Source organism: Dreissena polymorpha, chromosome 3 (assembly GCF_020536995.1).
Source record: "Dreissena polymorpha isolate Duluth1 chromosome 3, UMN_Dpol_1.0, whole genome shotgun sequence".
Classification (NCBI taxonomy): domain Eukaryota; kingdom Metazoa; phylum Mollusca; class Bivalvia; order Myida; family Dreissenidae; genus Dreissena; species Dreissena polymorpha.
In genome coordinates this window covers 119,335,049-119,358,187 of record NC_068357.1, presented here as the reverse complement: position 1 = coordinate 119,358,187, position 23,139 = coordinate 119,335,049, and the positions used below count along the sequence as shown (strand labels likewise).

At 34.2% G+C, this 23,139-nt stretch overlaps 1 protein-coding gene and 1 long non-coding RNA gene across 5 annotated transcripts in view; one reads left to right on the top strand and one right to left on the bottom strand.

Annotated features, from left to right (window-relative positions):
- Window positions 1–22,918, top strand: part of LOC127871217 (uncharacterized) — a 229,608-nt gene extending 206,690 nt beyond the window's left edge. Inside the window, exon 3 of the long non-coding RNA XR_008045224.1 lies at window positions 22,852–22,918. This is a non-coding gene — a long non-coding RNA (uncharacterized LOC127871217). The remainder of the gene's footprint in view (window positions 1–22,851) is intronic.
- Window positions 1–23,139, bottom strand: part of LOC127871207 (uncharacterized) — a 617,936-nt gene that overhangs the window by 494,234 nt on the left and 100,563 nt on the right. The gene's annotated exons all lie outside the window — the stretch shown is intronic.

Genomic DNA, 23,139 nt, shown 5'->3' with positions numbered 1-23,139 from the left:
CAAATACAAATTAGCGCCCCGAGCCGATTGTGACGAAGATAATTCGTAATAATTTTCCTACAATAACCGATGCATTCGTCTTTTTAGTAAGTGTTCATGTGTCGTATGAATCGATATCGCTGCAGGAATTTCAAATGAACCGTTAAACTAAATTTAGATTCACATCGTACATGCATGATATACATGCTGGTGAATTCGGCTGTACAGCCTTTTTCGATTTCAGAATTAAATATCTGGCTTATTTAGCATTTTTCGACACATGTTCTTCTTAACTTTTATTTTAGTTTATATTGCAATATATGTATAATAAGTTTTTTACACATTTTATATTAATCAATAAATATTTGACAAGATCGTATATACCCGCTTTAATATGTGTTTAACTTAAATCCGTACATACGACATTTGAAATGTTCATTTCAGAGTTTCAAATCAATTTGAATTAAATAATACATGTGTGATGATTTTATAGCAAAACGGGTTGTTATACAAATTACAAATTGCAATAAGACACTCCAGCCCGTTTTGCAATGAATTTTTGCAAATAAATGTGTGGTGATTTTATTGCAAAACGGGTTTATTGCAAAACGGGTTGTTAAAAAAAAATGCAATAAAACACTCCAACCCGTTTTGCAATAATTTTTTTGCAAAACGGGTTGTAAAAAAAAAATTGCAATAAGACACTCCAACCCGTTTTGCAATAATTTTATTGCAAAACGGGTTTATTGCAAAACGGGTTTTTATAAAAAATTCAAATTGCAATAAGACGCCCCAAAAACGGGTTGTTATACAAATTACAAATTGCAATAAAACACTCCAACCCGTTTTGCAATAAAATTATTGCACTTCTGGGTTGTCTTAATTTAATTCCCCAATTGGTGAAAATCACTTCATAAATATATACATTCAGCCTAGTTTTATCATATTTACCTTGCAGGCGACATTTTAAACTTACTTTATGCCGTTTCAAAGAAATTTGAAAAAAATAGTATATATGTGATGATTTTATTGCGAAACGGTTTGTTACACACAACTCACATTGCATGAAGACACTTCAACACGTTTTTTCAGTAAATTATTGCATTTCGGCGTTATCTTCACTTCAGTACTAAATAGGTTGAAACACTTTCTATATACATTTTGTATTGTTTTATCGCATTAAATCTCGAAATGCATCGCCTTCAATGCTTTTTACTTTTTAGTGGAAACTAACAGTTTTGTCCATATTTGGAAATATAAAAAAAACGATATTTTAAATTTCCTTTTTAATGTTTACAATCAATTTGAATTAATTAATACACGTGTCATTGTATTATTGCAAAACGGGTTTATTGCAAAACGGGTTGTTATAAAAAATTCAAATTGCAATAAAACGCTCCAACCCGTTTTGCAATAAAATTATTGCAAAACGGGTTTATTGCAAAACGGGTTGTTATACAAATTACAAATTGCAATAAAACACTCCAACCCGTTTTGCAATAAAATTATTGCACTTCTGGGTTGTCTTCATTTAATTCCCCAATTGGTGAAAATCACTTCATAAATATATACATTCACTCTAGTTTTATCATATTTACCTTGAAGGCGACATTTTAAACTTACTTTATTCCGTTTCAAAGAAATTTGAAACAAATAGTATATATGTGATGATTTTATTGCGAAACGGTTTGTTACACACAACTCACATTGCATGAAGACACTTCAACACGTTTTTTAAGTAAATTATTGCATTTCGGCGTTATCTTCACTTCAGTACTTAATAGGTTGAAACACTTTCTATTTACATTTTGTATTGTTTTATCGCATTCAATCTCGAAATGCATCGCCTTCAATGCTTTTTACTTTTTAGTGGAAACTAACAGTTTTGTCTATATTTGGAAATAATATTATTTCAATACGATATTTTAAATTTCCTTTTTAATCTTTCCATTCCATTTGAATTAGTTAATGCATGTGTCATGTTATTATTGCAAAATGGGTTGTTATAAAAATTTCAAATTGCAATAAGACGCTCCAACCCGTTTTGCAATAAAATTTTTGAAAAACGGGTTAATTGCTAAACAGGTTGTTTTAAAAATTACAAATTGCAATAAAACACTCCAACCCGTTTTGCAATAAAGTTATTGCACTTCTGTGTTGTTTTCACTTAATTTCCCAATTGGTGAAAATCACTTCATATATACATTCAGTTTAGTTGTATCATATTTACCTTGCAGGCGACATTTTAAACTTCCTTTATGCCGTTTCAAATCAATTTGAAACAAATAGTATATATGTGATGATTGTATTGCGAAACGGTTTGTAACTCACAACTGACGTTGCATGAAGACACTTCAACACGTTTCGACACACATTCTGTTTTGTTTTATCGTATTAAATCTCGAAATTCACCACCTTCCATGCTTTTTAATTTTAAGTTTTAACTCACAGTTTTGTCTATTTTAAAACAATATTATTTAAATACAAAATTTGAACATCACTTTTAACTATTCCAATCCATTTGAATAAATACAAGAGTGATGATTTTATTGCAAAACGGGTTTATTGCAAAACGGGTTGTTATACAAAATTCTCATTGCAATAAGACACTCCAACCCGTTTTGCAATGAAATTATTGCAAATAAATGTGTGGTGATTTTATTGCAAAACGGGTTTATTGCAAAACGGGTTGTTAAAAAAAATGCAATAAAACACTCCAACCCGTTTTGCAATAATTTTATTGCAAAACGGGTTTATTGCAAAACGGGTTGTTTAAAAAAAAAAAATTGCAATAAGACACTCCAACCCGTTTTGCAATAATTTTATTGCAAAACGGGTTTATTGCAAAACGGGTTGTAACAAAGCTAGTCATTTTTACTTTTGTATTAAAAAATTATAGTATAGTTTGAAAGAAAATTAAACCCCTCCTACAATAGATAATTATAACTTTCAGAACATGAGATCAAAGGGGTGCCCACATTTTGAAAACTGAGGCATGACTATTTAGCATGTGACCTATATTTTAACTATTTGCTTATCACCATGGCAATTAAAATCTTATTAGTGTGAAACCCAGCAACCACATTAAAGAATTAGAGCAGACTACAAAAGCGGGCTTCTCTTTAGTCTTTATCAATGATGTGAATTTCTCTTTGAAAATGAAATATTGCTCAGTTTTCATGCTAAATGATCTTGTATCATCTCTAGTCACCATGTTAAATATAGAAAGTTGTATATTGTTTTCAAGGAAAGTCATGTTGTCTGATCAATTGTTAAATACAACCAACATGGAGACTGTCATACTGGGAAGATTATAATTTATGTGCAATAAAAAATTTCTGTCTAATCATTGCATATACAAGCATAATTTAACTTCATTTGATGATCAAAAAGAAAAAGAACAAAGATCTCTGAACATAAGTATCACAGTATTTCTACATTAATTGACCATATTTAATGAATAAACACAACATTTTACAAAACATATAATAGCTCTATGTAAACATCAAAACCAAAAGAACTTTTTAAGAAGTAACATAATATAATAATCAGCAAAATTGTGCAAAACAAAAAAAATAATGTGCAATATCATTAGCTCAACATAGCTTGTAACAAAGAAAAAAAAAGTGCATTTGAGTACAGTATTGTACCAGATTAGCCTGTGAAGTCTGCACATGCTAATCTGGGAGAATCTTTTCCGCTTTAATGGTATTTTTCTTTTAAATGAAGTCTCTTCTAAACAAGAACCCACCCTGGACGGAAAGTGTAGTCCCTGAATTGCCTGTGTGGACTGCACAACCCACCCTAGACGGAAAGTGTAGTCCCTGAATTGCCTGTGTGGACTGCACAGGCTAATTACTGACCCATCTTGAACATAGGCAAGCATGAAGCCCCGTTTTCCCAGAGCCAGGTTTAACCCTTTGCATGCTGGGAAATTTGTCATCTGCAAAAATGTCGTCTGCTGAATTTCTAAAATAAGCATTTTCTTTGATTTTTTTCAAAGAATACTATCAGAGTAGCAAACAGTTTGGATCCTGATGAGACGCCACGTTCTGTGGCGTCTCATCTGGATCCAAACTGTTTGCAAAGGCCTTCAAAATTCGGTTCCCCGCACTGAAAGGGTTTAAGCCCCGTTTTCCCAGAGCCAGGTTTAATAGCTAGAACCATGTATATCCGTGCCAAGTTTAAATAAACAGCTGGTGAATTAATGAGATACCCAGCCAGTATGGGTCTATCAGTAGGATCTTTTGACATGAAAAGTGCATTATCTTCCTCTTCATAAACTTCCTGTGTGAGATGTAAATTTTCAATTATCAGGGCTCAGCACTAGGGCTGTTACCAAGCTCAGTGCAAGAAGGTTGTAGATGATGTGTTCTGTGTGCCTTTGATGGCTTCTTCTTGTTCCATGTGCCTAGAGGCATGTCATTTTGTCTGGCCCACTTGTGGTCAATTAAATTCACTGATAATCAGCTTGGAGCAAAAAAAATGAGGACTTGTATGGCCCCTGCACTGTTACTGATGATGGAACAGGAATTATTAACAACAGATGGCGACGCTAATATTCTAGGGCTTCAGATTAGAAAACAAATTTTATTAGAATGGTTGGTCTGCTGTTATGCATAAGTATGATGGATGTTTTTTGTAACTGTTTTGAGACTGACTGAAATAATATTGTTTTTTTAGGTTTACTGTTGTATCAAAGGCATTATGTTTGTTTGTTTCTTCATTTTTTGTTCTTTTTGATAGTTGCATTTTATGTAATAGTGTTTATCAGTGTTTCAATCATTGTATTAGGAAAGCTTAAATAAAGCACTCCAGAGAGCAGAGGGTCAGACCGCACATTGTCTGAAGATCCTTACAGGAAACTTAACCCATTTATGCCTAGTGGACTCTCCCATCCTTCTAAATTCGATCAATTTATTTTCAAAATTAGGGATGTCTAGTATATTTATTTCTATATTTAGAATATTTCTTACAGAAATTCCTATAAGCAAACAGCGCAGACCCTGATGAGACGCCGCATCATGCAGCGTCTCATCTGGGTCTACACTGTTTGCCAAGGCCTTTTTTCTAGACGCTTGAGGCATAAATGGGTTAATAGGTTTAGTAAATACAAGGCCAATTGAACTCTGCAACATGAATCTATAAGTAAACTGTTGCAGTTCTGTCTAATCAAAATGATATACCTGTTGTGTTAATTTGCACCTTGTGAACAGTAGTTGCTATTTTGATCTTTTCCAAAACAATTTCAAAAGAAAATGTGTCTGCTTGTAAATTTGGCCTAAGTGCTATGACAGCATATTAGGTTTGCATTTTTAATTTATGTTATAATATGTAACAAAAAACTTTTTTTTTTTTTTATAATTGTGTTATATTTCAAGTATTTTACAACAAAAACAAGGGCTGTTTGTAAAACATGCATGCCCCTCATATGGGCTGTCAGTTGTAGTGGCAGCCATTGTGTGAATATGTTTTTGTCACTGTGACCTTGACCTTTGATCTAGTGAACTGAACATCAATAGGGGTCATTTGCCAGTCATGATCAATGTACCTATGAAGTTTCATGATCCTAGGCGTTAGCGTTCTTGAGTTATCATCCGGAAACCATTTTTCTGTTTCGAGTCACTGTGACCTTGACCTTTGACCTAGTGACCTGAAAATCAATAGGGGTTATCTGCGAGTCATGTTCAATGTACCTATGAAGTTTCATGATCCTAGGTGTAAGCGTTCTTGAGTTATCATCCGGAAACCGTTTTACTATTTGGAGTCACTGTGACCTTGACCTTTGACCTAGTGACCTCAAAATCAATAGGGGTCATCTGCCAGTCATGAGCAATGTACCTTTGAAGTTTCATGATCCTAGGCATAAGTGTTCTTGAGTTATCATCCGGAAACCATTTGGTGGACGGACCTACCGACCTACCGACATGTGCAAAACAATATACCCCCTTCTCTTCGAAGGGGGGCATACAAAAAACATAACACAAAGTATTTCATGTACAGCATTTTGATGGGTACATAAATGTAATATAATAAATATAACTGTAGTACATTCAACATACATTCATATCACATTATACAATACAAACTAAATTAATGTTGAATATAAGTATGTATATCAATTAACATAAAATATTGCACATATGAGAATAAAACAGAAAGTGCTGAATTGCATTGTATACAACAACAACAACAACAACATTTATTTCGGCAATTAAGCTACAAATAAGCTTCTAGCCTACAATTAGATAAAGCAAATGGTAATTCTTCAGGTAAAGATTGCTGTGATTGTTAGTTGAATACAGAGGAAGAAAGTATATTAGTATTTTAGTATTAGTATTACAGTATTATTATATAATAATAGTAATATTATATATAATATTAGTATTACAGGTCAAAGATCGTGAATGCAATGTTAGTGCTTGATGGTCATTAAATATTTATTTGTTAACATAAACATAATATACCGAAATCGCTTTTTGGTACAATGTAGTATTAATGGTACCAATAATTCACATATACAGCATAGTATAAATGGTACATGTTATCGATGAAAAATGTTGACTAATGTACATATATATACATTAACATAGTAAAACTAGTATTTCAGTATACGGAAAACTGATAATTCAGAGTTTACAACAATGACAACAAATAAATATGTTATAAGCATTATTTATATTATGAGTTATGATTGGTTATGTCATTATATGAGATGTCAGTAAATATTTTAACCAGAGACCATATTTTTAATTCTTCTTCTGATCTAATTGTATTTCTGTAAATTTCAAAAGTTTGTTTCATACTGATAACAAGTCTGTAGTTTGAAGGAATTCTGGTTTTTTTCTTTGACAATAAAAGATATACCGTTTAAGCTCTAGGCATACTATATTTAAATCATTCATTTTTGGATTAATAATTCCAAGTACTTGATCCTGACATGTAATGTAAATATGTATGCTTGGTCTACTTCTACGAACAATATCAACAACAAATTTAATAATTTCCTGGGTATGCATGTGGACAGTACCAGAACAAGTGCATTATATTTTCAACTTCCAAATTACAGAATGTACATACATTATTAGCCACAATTGTCATTTTGAACATAAGGGATTTTGTCCCCAATATTCTGTGGACTATTCTGAACTGGAGCCATCTGATATAAGTTTCTTTAGTTATATTGAATACAAGTGCATGTACTTTTTTCCATTCAATATTTAAAAATGTTGAATTCCAGTTAGTATCACAAGCTGGAATGTCATTGTTTTTAATCTAAATGTTTTATAAATATGTTTCTCTTCTTTAGGGCTGGCTACTATTTTTTATGTAAGTTGGTAATATAGGTCCTTGAGTGTTTTTGTCAAAATTTGGCAGGTCTTCAAAATTGTCAATGTATTTCTTTATTAGTTTATTAATCCTTGGTACAATAGGAAGTGTACGTTTGTTCCAACTTGTGTATCCAAAGATTCTTTGGAAATAAAGCAGTTTCTTTCTACCATTATGTCTCTCACAAACCGAATACCTCTTTCATATAGACATTTGATATAGATATAGCTATTGCTAATTTTAAAATTATGATTATAAAAAAGAGGCATATCCAGAATATCATCACAATTCAATATTGGCAGCTTTTCAATATACAATATATAGTTTTTCAAAACATCAAGCCAAAATTTATTTTTTAAGTGCAAGCATATTTTTTCGGCATACATTTTACCAGAATTGAATACTATTTTAAAATCTATTAACGATCTAGCCAGTGAATAACAATTTCCTTTGTAACAAAAAACTGTTTATTTGCCATATTGTTTATAGTCGACCTTTAATTAAGGCCATGGATGGTTTTATGTAATATGCAAGGGGATGTTAATAACATTTACCACACATATCAGGGATATTCTTTAACCCATTTATGCCTAGCGTCTAGAAAAAAGGCCTTGGCAAACAGCGTAGACCCAGATGAGACGCCGCATGATGCGGCGTCTCATCTGGGTCTGCGCTGTTTGCTTATAAGAATTTCTGTAAGAAATATTTTAAATATAGAAATAAATATACTAGACATCCTTAATTTTGGCAATAAATTGATCCAATTTAGAAGGATGGGAGAGTCCACTAGGCATAAATGGGTTAATCGACTGGTCTCTTTGTCTAACCACAAGTGTGTCTTGTTTACTTTAGTCTGGGGCATAATTTTGAATTTATTTAACCCATTTATGCCTAGTGGACTCTCCCATCCTTCAACATTGGATCAATTTATTTTCAAAATAAGGGATGTCTAGCATATTTTTTTTTTTATTTAGAATATATCTTACAGAAATGTTTTTAAGCAAACAGCGCAGACCCAGATGAGATGCCGCATCATGCAGTGTCTCATCTGGATCTACACTGTTTGCCAAGTCCTTTTTTGTAGACGCTAGGCATAAATAAGTCAAGTTACCAACTTCAAACTTCATACATGGTTCAACTAGTTTTAAGGAAGAGTTCTGTGCAATAGAAGCATTGTTTTATGGAGTTAATGCCCTTTGCCCGTAGCCCTTTTCCAGTATGAAGATGTTCTTGAAGATATGGAGTTGCAGTTCTTGTTGTATAAGAAATCATGTGGCTTGCATGAGTGGACACTGAAATTAATATCCAATGCTCAATGCCATTTTGCACATATATGAAAAACTATATAAAAAAAAAAATCAGAAATAAATAAGCTGTGCTTTGGGAAAATAGGGCTTAATGTACATGTGTAAAGCGTTGCCTCAGATTTATAGCCTGTTAATGAGTCCGCACAGGCTAATCAGGGACAAAACATGCAGCTTTTATGGTATTATTTGTTTAAAGGAAGTTGCTTCTTATGGAAAATCCACTCAAGGCAGAAAGTGTCGTCCCTGATTGAATGCACAGGCTCATCTGGGACAGTTTTACTTAATGAAAGTGCATTAAGCCCCATTTTCCCATTTCAAGGCTCAAATAAATATTGAAAGATGTGAAAATTTAGTGAGTGCAATGCAGAATCTTACCTGCAATATGAAAGGATGCACTGAATCATATCTTCGCACATGTATTTGTAAATAATTTTATGATTTTCTTATCATGGTTCAAACCATCAGTATCTGGAATCTAATCAGGGCCTGATTATTTTGTTGACAGAGGTATCAGTAGTATTGACAGTTCTGTAGATTATTGTGGTATAGGATTACTTGATCACAAATGGATGTAATTAATGCATTAACAGTCATTGAACAGATCAGGGGTTTTTTTTAGAGAAAGGGGAAGACGCTGGACGCTGGGTGAAAGGGGAAAAAAAAGTGCGAAAGAGACATAATAGGGGAAAAAATAAAAACTGTTCATTTCAATGTCTATAACTCATCAAAAGAGGCATGTCTCTGTCCTTTTTGTTCTTAAACACATTTAACGCGTATTAAAGTCAAAGTTCTTAATAAAGTTGCAGGTGTAGATCTAATAATGGGAAATGTTTTCAACTATATTTCTGTAATGGGGCCGGGGGATGATGTCAATTTTGTGATTTCCATTTCATGATGAATGGGTTGACGATCTTGATCTGCTACAGTATTGGAAGGGAAAGGAGCGGCAGCTGCCGATTGTCCACTTTCACTTTCACAATGTTCGATGTTGATTACCTCAGAATCCTGCTGGGTTATAACGGTTTTCGATGATTATTTCTTACAAAATGCCTCGATGCGTTCAGTATCTTCCGAGTCCGAACGTTTTATTTTGTTTGTGTAAGAACGCCAATTGTTAGACATTTTGTCTGTTTTCACGTTTATATCTTGGCCTGCATATAGCCCGGATGAAAATTCGACTGGTTTCCGGTAATTAATTGACGAAACACCCTTCTCGCGCAAGATCGGTATTCAGTAAAATAGTCACATGATTATAAGGATTAGTTGCCCAGTTTACATGACGTAATTTAAGAGCTATATTTAGAATAACTGGGATTCCCAGATTTTGTGTGTTCGTCTGGAGAGAGAGAGCGAGATCGTTGTACATGGTGCAAATTGGATAATTGTCGAATGCCCAAAGAAAAAATAAACATTTCTTTGAGAGAAAATATTATATTTTGGTGAAAAATGATATTTTTGGTGGGGAAATTGTATTTTGAGGGGAAAAATTCTGGTAGGGGAAGACGCCGAATATCGGCGTCACTTTGTTAGTAAAAAAAACCCCTGCAGATAGATACAAAAGAGGGCATCAAAGGAATTTCAAGGGATTTAAGGGGTTAGGGGTCTATGGTTGACCCTTCTGCCTTTAGTAAGAGTATTGTATTACATGTGAAACAAATGTTACTAAATTGATAAGCAGACTAAATACATGTGATAAATTGAGTCGTGTTCTGAGAAATCTGGGCATAATGCATGTGCGTAAAGTGTCGCCCCAGATTAGCCTGTGCAGTCCACACAGGTTCATCAGGGATGACACTTTCCGCCTAAACTTGTTTTTCAGTAAGGAGGGACTTCCTTGAAACTAAAAATACCATAAAAGCGGAAAGTGTCGTCCCTGCGGACTGCACAGGCTGATCTGGGACGACACTTTGCGCACATGCATTATGCCAAGTTTTCTCAGAACACGACTCAATTTTAGTTCCAGGTTAGCCTGTCCTGTCTGCTTATCTTAATCAAGGATGACACTTTCGGCTTTTATGGATTTTTTTCATCAAATTGATGTTTTCATGTTTCCCAGTCTATCATGGAAACATATTGTTTTTTCCATGTCTGTCTGTTGGTTTGTTTGCATCAAACTTTAACATTGGCCATAACTTTTGCTATATTGAATATAGCAACTTGATATTTGGCATGCATGTGTATCTCATGGAGCTGCACATTTTGAGTGGTGACAGTCAAGGTCATCCTTCAAGGTCCAAGGTCAAATATATGGGGGGACATAGTGTTTCACTAAAACATCTTGTTTCTAAATGAAAATTCAGTATAGGTGGAAAGTGTTGTTCCAAATTAACCTGTGTAAACTGCACAGTCTGATCTCTGACAATTATTTTACCCACATGCATGAAGTCAGGTTTTCCCTAGAGACCTTTACATTTATCAATTAAATGCATACCAAGTCATAAAATTGGCTTTTAGTCTTTGTAACCCCAATCTAATTGGTTATAATAGCGTATTGAAAAAAAGAAAGCTTGTTATTATGTTGACATTAGCATTATGTCATAAGCATGATTTGATGCATTTGTATGTTAGTATATAATTCTAATTGTTCTTGACTTTGTGTACATATACATAAAGTCATTCAAGAAAATGCCTACTAAAAAAACGCCCTTGAAAAAACTACATTTGTGTATGTGAGATGTATATGGGGCTGATGTTAGTCAATTATATTGTATATTGATTATGCGACAAACATAGGAGCAGAAGGTGAAGCGAATAACATGGGGTTACTCAAATAATACACTAGTAACTGTTAAATACATTTGTCTTATGTATATTAGGAAGTCCCTTAAACATGTGCTATCTAAATGTTCATTCTCGGTGCACTTTTCTTCAATCTAATCCCAGTGTAAGATTAGCGTTTCAGCAGTTGTTTTTTTAACTATTAGGAAACTTGATAAGGAAGCTTAGCTTATAACTATTTATTTCAACTCTAATGCATCGAAAGCCATAAGCTCATAAACGAAATAAAAAATATTTATATTTGGTGTTATGTTATTAAAGAATTGGATAAGAACACAAATTTCTCTCCTGAGTTTCTTGAGATTAATTGTTTGCTTTATTTTTCAAAAATTCTTAATCCTTGGTAGGATAAGAGGATAAGTAAGTGGTATAAATGAGACACATTCTACGAAATCTGGGCTTAACACATGTTTGTAAAGTGTCGTTCCAGATTAGCCTCATTGCACAGTCCACAAAGGCTAATCAGGGACGACACTTTACCTTTATATTATTTATGTTTGAATTAAGTATCTTCTTTGCAATAAGCCAGTTATGGCGGAAAGTGTTGTCCCTGATTAGCCTTTGCAGACTGCACAGGCTGATCTGGGATGACACCTTATGCAAATGCCTTAATTTCCTTTTTCTTTGAGGGTGGTTTACATAGAGAAGATCTTTCCAATGTGTGGATTGAACCCTTGACCTTCAGATTGTTGAGCAGACACAGTATCAACCATGATATTATTAAGCTTGTTTAACCCATTTATGCCTAGTGGACTCTCCCATTCTTCTAAATTGGATCAATTTATTTCCAAAATTAGGGATGTCTAGTATATTTATTCTTATATTTAAAATATTTCTTAGAGAAATTCCTTTAAGCAAACAGCGCAGACCCTGATGAGACGCCGCATGATGATGCCATCATGTGGCGTCTCATCTGGGTCTACGCTGTTTGCCAAGGTCTTTTTTTCTAGACGCTAGGCATAAATGGGTTAATAGTTCTAGCAACTTAAATTATACTTTTAAAAGGGAAATCAAGTTGAAACAATATAGACCATTTTTAGTTAGTTTTATGTTGTTTTTTGTGCAAACCATATCATACCCAACCAACACTCATTACCAGTGACAATTGGGTAACTGTACCTTTGATGAGAATGATGAATGATTCTGAGGAAAAAATGCAAGTTACACCTGACTAATAGCATTATTACTAGGGATGGCAACGAATACCGATTTTGGTATTCGAATATTCGGTCATCCTTTCGAACGAATATTCGGATATTCGGTCAACATCTGTTGGAAAAAAGTCAACTTTGTTTACCGTACCATTACTCCAAGAATTCTACTTTCGTTTTTACCGGAAGTGCACCGGAAGTGACTAAATATTGACACAGCATTGCCGTCGATAATTCGAAGCTGATTTTGTTGATTACTTTTTATTGTTAAAATTAAATGACAAAAACTGTTTTTAAACTATTAATATTGTACATCAACAATAGAACGAGGAACATTATATTACATGACGACAAAATAATTACATGACAAAACAGAACTTAAACGAATTATGTACATAGCCACAACACACTTTGAACCTGTTTAACAGACTAAACAGTCAGTCTTTTAAAGTTGCCACGTTTAAAAGTTACTTGGATCGGCGACTTCTTATCGGATGATGTCGTGAAATACTTCCAAGCAGCGGAAGGCGTAGGTGGCATTTTGCTTGGACAGAGATTTACTTTATGCGTGTAGCAATTATAATATTTTCAATTAAATGAGGGCGAACTACCAAAAACATTTCTTTAAGTATAATACCTGATTGAATATTGAGTAATTAATTAAAGTTTGGACCATACGATACGCAAATACTCGTTAGAGGTTGATTAAATTATTTTCTAAAAGCTTTTTTGATTGGACAACGTGATTCTTACCATACGATCTCTTTGTTTTTCACACCAAGTCGGCACTTCCTTCACTAATTTAATCTTGGATCATTTTAAATGTAATTCGAGTTATTAGATCAAGACGGGTCGGTGGTTTAATTGCTATACGGTCTTATTCGTTTTTTACACCAAGTTGGCTTTTCCTTTACTCATTTAATCTTTGATAATTTTAAATGTAATTCGAGTCATTGGATCAAGTGCAGGTCGGTGTTTTGATTGCCGACGCGATTTGCACCTATCATAATTTTGACACAAAGTGTCTGTCTTTGTTAGGCAATTAGCGGGATTTATGACCGGTATACTGTCATCACCATAGCGACGCATTATCGCGCCTAGCAGGAATAAACATTGTGACACGAGGAACAACTTTTTTTAACAATGTTTGAAGCAAATTTCACGAATACAAAGTCTTTGAAATTACTCGATTTTTTTATTTTTCTTCCGAATATTCGATTCGGAAAACTGTATCCGAATATTCGGTCCGGGACCGAATATTCGGATATTCGTTGACATCCCTAATTATTACCATTCCAACCGGTCTCTAACAGGGTTGTCTAATTAGGTTACACAGCAAACAGAGAAGCTCACATTTATTAACAGAATGATAATAAGCCATTTCTACCAGAATGATAATTTGCCTATTTCTCCAAATTGGAGGTATTCTCCCCATTCCATTTCTGCCAAGTGATTACCCAATTTATCCTCCTGTTAGCTCATAAAAAGCTATTGTTAATTGGCTTCATGAGATAATAACTGTTCATTTCCCCATCTCTCCCATTCACAAGCTATCTATAGATCACAGCTATCTTATTTTCAGGAAACTGATTTAGATACAAGATGTTACTTCTTGGTATTGCTGTAAGTACTATATGGGAAGTTCGTACTTATACATAGTACGACCTAATTATTTTTTTGTTGTTGTTGGTTTTGGTATTCCTCCCTTAAAATAATTTGAAAATCCAAAAAGACATCAACAGTATGAATAATTTCACAAAACAAAAAGTAGAAAAAGATTTGCTCCGTGGACAGAGAACTTGCCCTTGATTGGTCCTTGTTGGCTCAGGTACTACTTAACTCTTTCAGTGCTGGAACCGAATTTTGAAGGCCTTTGCAAACAGGTTGGATCCAGATGAGACGCCACAGAACGTGGCGTCTCATCAGGATCCAAACTGTTTGCTATTCTGATAGTATTCTTTGAAAAAAATATAAAAGAATGCTATTTTGAGAAATTCAGCAGACGACATTTTAGCAGACGACAAATTTCCCAGCATGCAAAGGGTTAAAAGTACTCTGGAATTTTATATTCAAGTTGATTGTTACCTAGCTTACAAAGGTCAGCTAAGATGTAAAGCTGGATTAGACAGCTATGCTGAAAAATACATTGTGTGACTGAAAATATACTACAACATTTGATACAATAGACTATGCTGACTTGATTTATAGTCAAGCAGCATCACCAGCTGACTTGTGGGCAGAAACTATAAGACTATTAAGTAACAAATTGGTATTATCTATTAAACACATGTCAATGTATTTGTTTGAATTGTGGATAGTAAGATGTCAATTATAAACAATCTCAGCAAAGTTTAATTTTATGAAAAGTTTTGAGAGGTGGTTCTTTATGCATAACCGGTATTGTAGCTATATGGACTTTCGAGCTCAGATTTCAGAACTTTATAGTTTCTAGAGTAAGACAACTTGATGATTCTATTTGTTCAGCAGTACTGTTGGTGCATCCATAACAGCTCGCTATGTGTGGACACAACTTTGAATTATAGATGAGTTGAAAAAGTGCCCCTTTACCATTTAGATACCTATTTTGACGCATTTGTAGTCCCATAGAAAGTTAAATTTAATTGAAGACCTTTCTTACTAGATTCAAGTTTCTTAAAGGCTACATTTCCAACCCTTAGTTAATGAACAGCAAACAGCATCAAACCTGAACAGACTGCGAGTTACTCGCAGGCTGTTCTGGTTTAATGCTGTTTGCAAAATCCATTTTCACTTTGCTTCTTATGGGGGAAACGGTTAACAGAAAACAAAAATTCTATTGAAGTGTCATCATTTTTGTATGAACACATATCAACAAATTTCTTACATGCTTCAATTCCAAGACTACTTCTGGTGACAAATTATTGTTCTTATCAACTACTTTTATAACAGAACTATATACATTTCTTTTCTTTTTTTAATTAAGCTTTTGGCTTTTGATGCAATAGGTTTTTAATTGATAGTTGTAAGCTGAGCATCCTTGTCAGCTTGAAGTTCTTCAAAAGTTTGAATTATGGTTCAGTAACTTTGTAGAGAGATAGTAAATCCCACTGAGGTCCCTATGGCATTATAGTGACCAGCCAGGCAGCCACAAACCCTATATGGACCGAAGCCGTAGGCTGAGGTCCATATACAGTTTTTGGCTGTCTGGCTGGTCACTATAATGCCATTGGGACCGAAGTGGAGTTTACTATTTCTTATATTACACCGAAGAGTATCCCCTGTATCACTGTACAGTGTTAAACCGGCTTTCCGTAGTTTTATTTTTCATGCAACTGAATGCGCAAACGATGACGTAAATTGTGTGACGTAGTTTCTTTGACGAAATATTCCAGTTGGAGCTAAATGCTCTGGATGTTTAGGACATGTCGGACGTGCTATTTTGTTAACAATTAGTTATTTGTTTAAGGCATCAAACGAATGCAAAACGTATTTTGGATTGTGTGTTTATCATACATTATGTAAACTTCGATAGGAATACAATAAAATAGTGTGATTTAAAATGAGTTTCGATAAAGGGATGGAAGAATAGAAAATGGAAGTGAATATCGTTTCGACTTTATTGTTTTAAACATTGTATTAACGTTAACGTTGGCATTGAGGTTAGCGTGTCGTTTATTCTAAATTAAGTTTTTTTTTGTACTCTTGTTAAAGCTGAAATAGTGTCAATGCTGTTCAATGACGCGTCAACACAGTGCACATATAGCGGTGTGTAACCCCGAAGGTCCATATACAAAAAAATAGTGACCGGTCCATATGCTCTAAGGTTTTTCGATCGCATTTTACAGACTGAAACCGGTCATATAGATATAGAAGGACCAATATCTCTGAGGTGTAATATTGACAAATATATCACCAGCAAGCGCACTAATGTATTCCGTATGACACAAAAGTGCATTTTAATGACATTGAGCACTGGTTATTTGAAACCCTTGGTGTCGACAAAATGGTACGGCCATTAACAATAAACAGGTGACAAATTTCATAATGGTTGCTAAGATATGAAAATGTCACTGATTAAAAGGATGATATTAATGAATCGAGAGCTTACCGATGAGGCATGTTGCTTTTGATGTAAAAATGTGGAAAATATGTAAATATTAAAAAAAAAATTATGGGGCCATAACAATAAGTGTCTGTTTGAGGCATAAATTACTCTAAAGCCTTTATGCGAGCTTGAAAGAGAAAGACTGAATCATTACAGGCCTGACCAGTAAGGTGTTAACCCTTTCAGTGCGGGAACTGAATTTTAAAGGCCTTTGCAAACAGTTTGGATCCAGATGAGACACCACAGAGTGTGGCGTCTCATCAGGATCCAAACTGTTTGCTATTATGATGGTATTCTTTGAAAAAAATCGAAGAAAATGCTAATTTTAGAAATTCAGCAGACGACATTTTAGCAGACGACAAATTTCCCAGCATGCAAAGGGTTAAAGCTCTTGTGTGTTTCATTACGTTTTAAGATATCCAATTTGTCAATAAACAGCTAGGTTAAAAAATAACCTTTGAATTTTGTTTGATTGATAAAGAATAATTTATTTTTTTTGCTTACGAAGATCTGTTGAAAAGATTTATGTGATGTGAAATGTCCAATGGTTACGAAAATTACGGATCGTCATTTTTCTGAAAAACAGCATGTCGCGGTTTACAAAAAACAAATGACTGCACCCAAATATTTTAATGTTACTGACTATAACGGGTTGATACATGTATGATTTTGCTTCTCATTTAGTAAAGTGACAATATCAAGGCCGACACACTTGAAATATGAAGGATATTCTGTCCTTTGGCCTATGTCTATCAATACAGTGTATATAAATATGATCGGCAACTTCCGAAACCAATCGGAAAATGTTGACAGGCACAAAATGTTTTTAAAATTCTTATTTCTGCAAATATTCTACCACATAATGACATTTCTTGTGTATACCAATAAATAAATGATTTTCAAGCAATAGCACGTTGATTTCAATCAGGAACACTGTCTATAACAGTGAAAACAAATATTCCAATCTTTTTGGTTTACAATTTTTGTGATGTAAATAGCTTGCATGCAGCATGATATTGAATGTTCTGTCAGATTAGTGTTTCGACTTTCTGGAGTGGGTGATTTCAGACTGTTTAATCCAACTAGAAAAGAGCTCTTAAAAGTTAGTTAGACTCATGTAAAGTGAAGTAATAAAGAACCACTTTTTGTAAACAACCAAAATGTGACCTCCCTTGTTGGATCATGCTACATTTGGAAATGGAAGTGACATATACGAGTAATGCCAGTCCAAGGGTGATAACTCAAAATTAAATTTTTTACCAAACTTCTCTGTTTGTCCAGGAATTATTACTTAATTTCACTTCATGGAATTGTAGAAGTTCTTAGTGTCTTTATTAAACTGAAATACATACTGAATATACTTTTAGACATGAACTAAAGTCATAAACATGATGTTTGAGGTAAATATATGGAATTTATGAAATACTCATTCAAAATAATTTGACCACATTAATACTGGTGATAAATAACAGGCTTGATAATGAATTGCTTATAACAACTTACTTTTATCTGGAATTAATAAATAATTGTCTTAAACTTCAATGTTCAACACAAATTTTCAACACACAGTATCAAATAGGGATTTCTTCTCAATTGGGTAAGGACTGCAAAGACATGTCCAAATTTGCCTATGGTTTAAAGGAAGATGTCAAAAGCCAAAAGTGGTACTTGAAATGACAGGCATTACAAATTTGACAGCAGACAATGACGGATCACAATATCCCATACCTAAGAACTTAAACCATAGTTAAGCACGCAATCTGTGATTCGGCTGCATGCCACTGAGGCTGTGGCTGTTATTGAAATATAGTTTATCTTACCTGCCAAGACTTGGCTGGTAATTCTTGACTTGACAACTATCCCAGCCACAGTCACTTCCACCTCAACAAGTTGGAGGTAAGTACAGGTCCAGTTGCTGACTTGAGTTCAATTCCTGCTGCTCACTTGACAACTATTCCAGCCGCAGTCACTTCCACCAAGACATGATGGAGGTCCGTACATGTCTAGTGTCTTGATTTAGTTCTGTTACCACTACTCACTAGACTACTATTCCAACCAGTCAATGTCGCCTAGACACTGGATCTTGTCAGTAGATTTCCAGGATCTGATTTAAGTTCAATTATTAATTCTGCTGCTCAACAGAAACTGTAACAACTAAACTCACTTCCACATGGACAGGTAAGTAGATGTCCTGTGTCTGGCTAGAATTCCATTTATTCTCAATACCAACAGAACATCTTTCACTGGCTGACCAATCTGTCTCCAGTACATCAACTGTGAATATACAAAACAAAAATCAATGAGATAATGAATCTGATTTTTGTAAGTAAAATTATTTGTAAAGAAATCCATTTTGTTCACTACATACATGTACTAAGTAGACCACCTGTTAGAGCAAAAAGTGCACCTAAAAGATAAGCAGGTTTTTGCAAAAATTCATACCTGTATCTACATTGTATTTATATTCTTTATTAAATACCAAACACTACGTTGAAATCATGAATCATAGGATAAAAAATGTTCCAACTCTTATTGTGTTGAGTCTTGTTTTTTTTCAAATGTTTGTATAGCTCGATTAAATAAGATTTGAACAAGAGCTGTCAGAGGACAGCGCACTCCATTATTCGAGTGCTTGACAGTATAACGTAACCCATCATGGGGAAATTGTCCATATTCAATAATTTATTAGACGATCTTTCAAAAATAAAAAAAGGAAAAAATATTTTATTTTTTTTTTTTTTGGGGGGGGGGGGGGGGGGGGGGGTGGGGGGGCGGAGGGTTGAGAGAGGGTATAATGTGGGGTGTGGTCATTTATTAGACAATCTTTCAAAAAAATCAGGGGGGGTAGAGGGGGTGAAGGTGAGAGGGGGGGGTATAATGTGAGGTGTGGAAATTTATTAGATGATGTTTAAAAAAACATAAAAAATAAAAATTTGGGGGGGGTAGGTTGGGGGGGGAAGGGATTCTGGGTAGGGGCGTGGGATCTTGTTTGGGTGGAATCCATTGTGGTATTCAGGTAAGTGTTGTTTTGTCAAAGTAATAATAAAATGTGATCATAAATAAAGAACTTATGGTAATTTAAGCAAAATGTTCAATTATCTAAAAGTAAAAGGGGCCATAATTATGTCAAAATGCTTGAAACAGTGGTCTGCTCTTGTTTATAGGTTGTGGTTATGTTGGTAAACAAGTATGCAACATATAAAAGCAATATGTCAAAGGATATAGGAAATATTTGGGGTAGTACGCAAACTTTAATATAGTTTTATCAATAATATGCATTCTAAGTATAAAAGGGGCAATAATTATGACAAAATGCTTGATAGAGTTGTCTGCTCTTGTTTATAGGTTGGGGTGATGTTGTTAAACAAGTATGCAAAATATGAAAGCAATATGTCACGGGACAATGAAAATAAATGGGGTAGTACGAAAACTTTAACATTTGCTGCATATTCTAAGTGGAAAAGGGGCCATAATTTTTACAAAATGCTTGATAGAGTTGTCTGCTATTGTTAATAGGTTGGGGTCATGTTGGTAAACAAGTATGCAAAATATGAAAGCAATAAGTCAAGGGACAAAGAAAATATTTGGGGTAGAACGAAAACTTTCACATTTGCACACTAACGCAGACGCTAACGCTAACGCAGACACTCACGCAGACGCTCACGCCGACGCCGGGGTGAGTAGGATAGCTCCACTATATATATTTTATATATTATAGTCGAGCTAAAAATTGGTTACCAATTGTTGAAGACATTACTAGGTTTTCTAGTTTTTGACCACAATTGACTTTAATTCACACATATACTGTAGCCTTTATAATGACAAGATGAAGTTTCAAAAAGATTTATAATTTAATAATGATAAAACAGTACATTTGGATTTCATTTTGTATATAAATGATTATTTTGTTATGATTTACATAATAATGCAATAAAGTATCAATATCTTCACATCTTGAATCATGATGCAGTTAAATGTTATATTTTATTATGTTTGGGTTTTAAATTATGCATATTCTCTTATACATGGTGTTGATCTAATATGTTATTATTATAGTTTGTTCGCTTAACATTCTTGCAGTACTGTTTTGTTGTAAGATATAATAATAAATAAAAAATTTAAGAAATAGCTTCTCTTTTCTTTTTGTTATTATCCACCGCCATAGGTGGACGGATATAGTTTTAGCATTGTCCGTCCGGAACAATATCTCAGAATTGCTTGAACGGATTTCATGGAAACTTGATATCAGTGTATATATCATAATATAATGATGTGTGTAAAATGCTGTTGCAATTCATTTGCAAATAACAGAGTAATGGCCTTTTTTGCTTGAAAATAATCACACTATTGTGTCTGGAGAGTAATCTTGGAACTGCTTGTGCAGATTTCATTTAAACTTGGAATGAGTGTACATATTGATAAGAGGATGGTAAAGGTCAAATTGTCACTCAAACAATTGGTCAATAATGGAGTTATGGCCACTTTTTACATAAAAATACATGTTTATAATATTGGTATTTTAACTGCTTTGTTGGATTTGATTGAACCTTTATTTAAGTGTATCATGTATGAATCTAAAGCAGTAGTTGTTTACAGAATTTGGCGTTGCAAGCATGTGGCGTGTGGTATCAATTTAACAAATGTGCTTGTTTGTTTATATTTTTATTAGGGATGGCAACGAATACCGATTTCGGTATTCGAATATTTGGTCATCCTTCCGAACGAATATTCGGATATTCGGTCAACATCTGTTGAAAAAAAGTCAACTTTGTTTACCGTACCATTACTCCATGAATTCTACTTTACAAAACAAAAATAAATTGTACTTATTTACAGTATAACATTATTAGGGGCGAAGATTTCCGACCAGAGTTCCGACAAATTGGGGAACTGCGCAGCCTGACAGAACTGATGTACCCTTGCTTGCAGTTACTGCTACAGCAACAGAGAAGGTACAGCAGAATATACACCAAGGTCTGCTGTTGTCCGACGATGCGTTATCCGTCGGCGTATTACCCGACAGGTAAATGAGACAAAATACCACAATCCTCGTAGCAAATATTAAATGCTTAGCAGTAAGTTTTATATAATTACAATTAACAGCAAACGTCGTATAAATAAAACTGTATCCACTAATAAACGGTTTTATGAATCGCAATTGGTTCTAAGTTATGTAAAAACACAACGCGGATAGGAATTGTGCCCTTTGGTTGACTCATTTTGCATAACGGGTCAGCAAATCGGGGGGAATTGTGCCAATAGGTTGCCCAATTTTGTGTAACGGGTCAGCCAATCGTGCGCTGTGATCTGAGTCATGTTCACTTGACAGTTAACATTTCCCGCGCCTAGCGTGCCCTTCTCGCGACTAAGAGAACGCTTTTAAAAGAAAGTTGCTTAAAAAAAACACTTCCATTTCACCTCTGGCATTTTTTTTCATGTCGCCTTCCATGTGTGCTTTTAACTCATGCCTTTAACATTGTCATGCATTAATTAAGACTAATTTAGAGTTTGTGTTCAAGTTAACGACATTTTGCAATACATGTCCTAAGATTGGTTTTCTGTATATTCTTCGTCACTCCATCCTAATCCCCGGGTGGTGAAAGTCACTATGTTAGTGGAAAGGCAATTCCTAAAATTATCTGGGAACTATTTAAAGAAGCTACTTACGTTTTCTGATCGGGTGCGCATATTTATAATACAATCCATGCTTCTTAATTAACTAATAGTTTGATAATAATTGGTAGTAATCTTTGAAAAATAAATAACATACAATTTAATTAAACTCCCTGTGTACGTCAGATATTTGCGTTAGTAAATAAATTAGTAAAAGTGTACCCAGATAATTAAATACAACGCTATAACTATTATAATTATGATACTATTTGTATGATAAAATCTTCAGACCGAATATTCGACTGGCGGTTAGAAATCGACTGATCACGCTGAGGAAGAGCTGGTGTGGTTGCTGCATCAGTTTCAGACAACACTCACACTGGTCAAGTCACTATAATATTCTGCAAGTGTGTAATTTTAATTCAATTCAATTCTGTTTTAATCAGAATGTTGGCTTGTTTGTTTAAAATTTATGTATGATGTACAATAGTGTGAAGATCTTTGTAATTGGGTAAACTACACTGTACTATGCTTTTCTATGTCTGTGTTCCTATAAAAAAAAATCTTATATTACATGTATGTCAAAAAAATCTTCCTTTTGCGATTTCAGGTCGTACAGGTGTGTATATCAAGTGTGGTCATGGTTGGTTATTCAACTCGGTGACATGTCTTACGACGGGGAGCACCGTAGCTACAACCGCGTTGTTGAAATGTTTACATCTTCAACAACGAACGCCACGAAGGAGAGGATTTCTAAATGATTTCCGGGCCGGAAGAGTTAGCGTTGTTGTGGCAACAGTCGCCTTTGGGCTTGGAGTAAGTTACTTTCACAATGATTATAACTCACTTCGACATTTTTTTCTCAATAAAACTATTATTTACTTAGTAAATAAAGTTT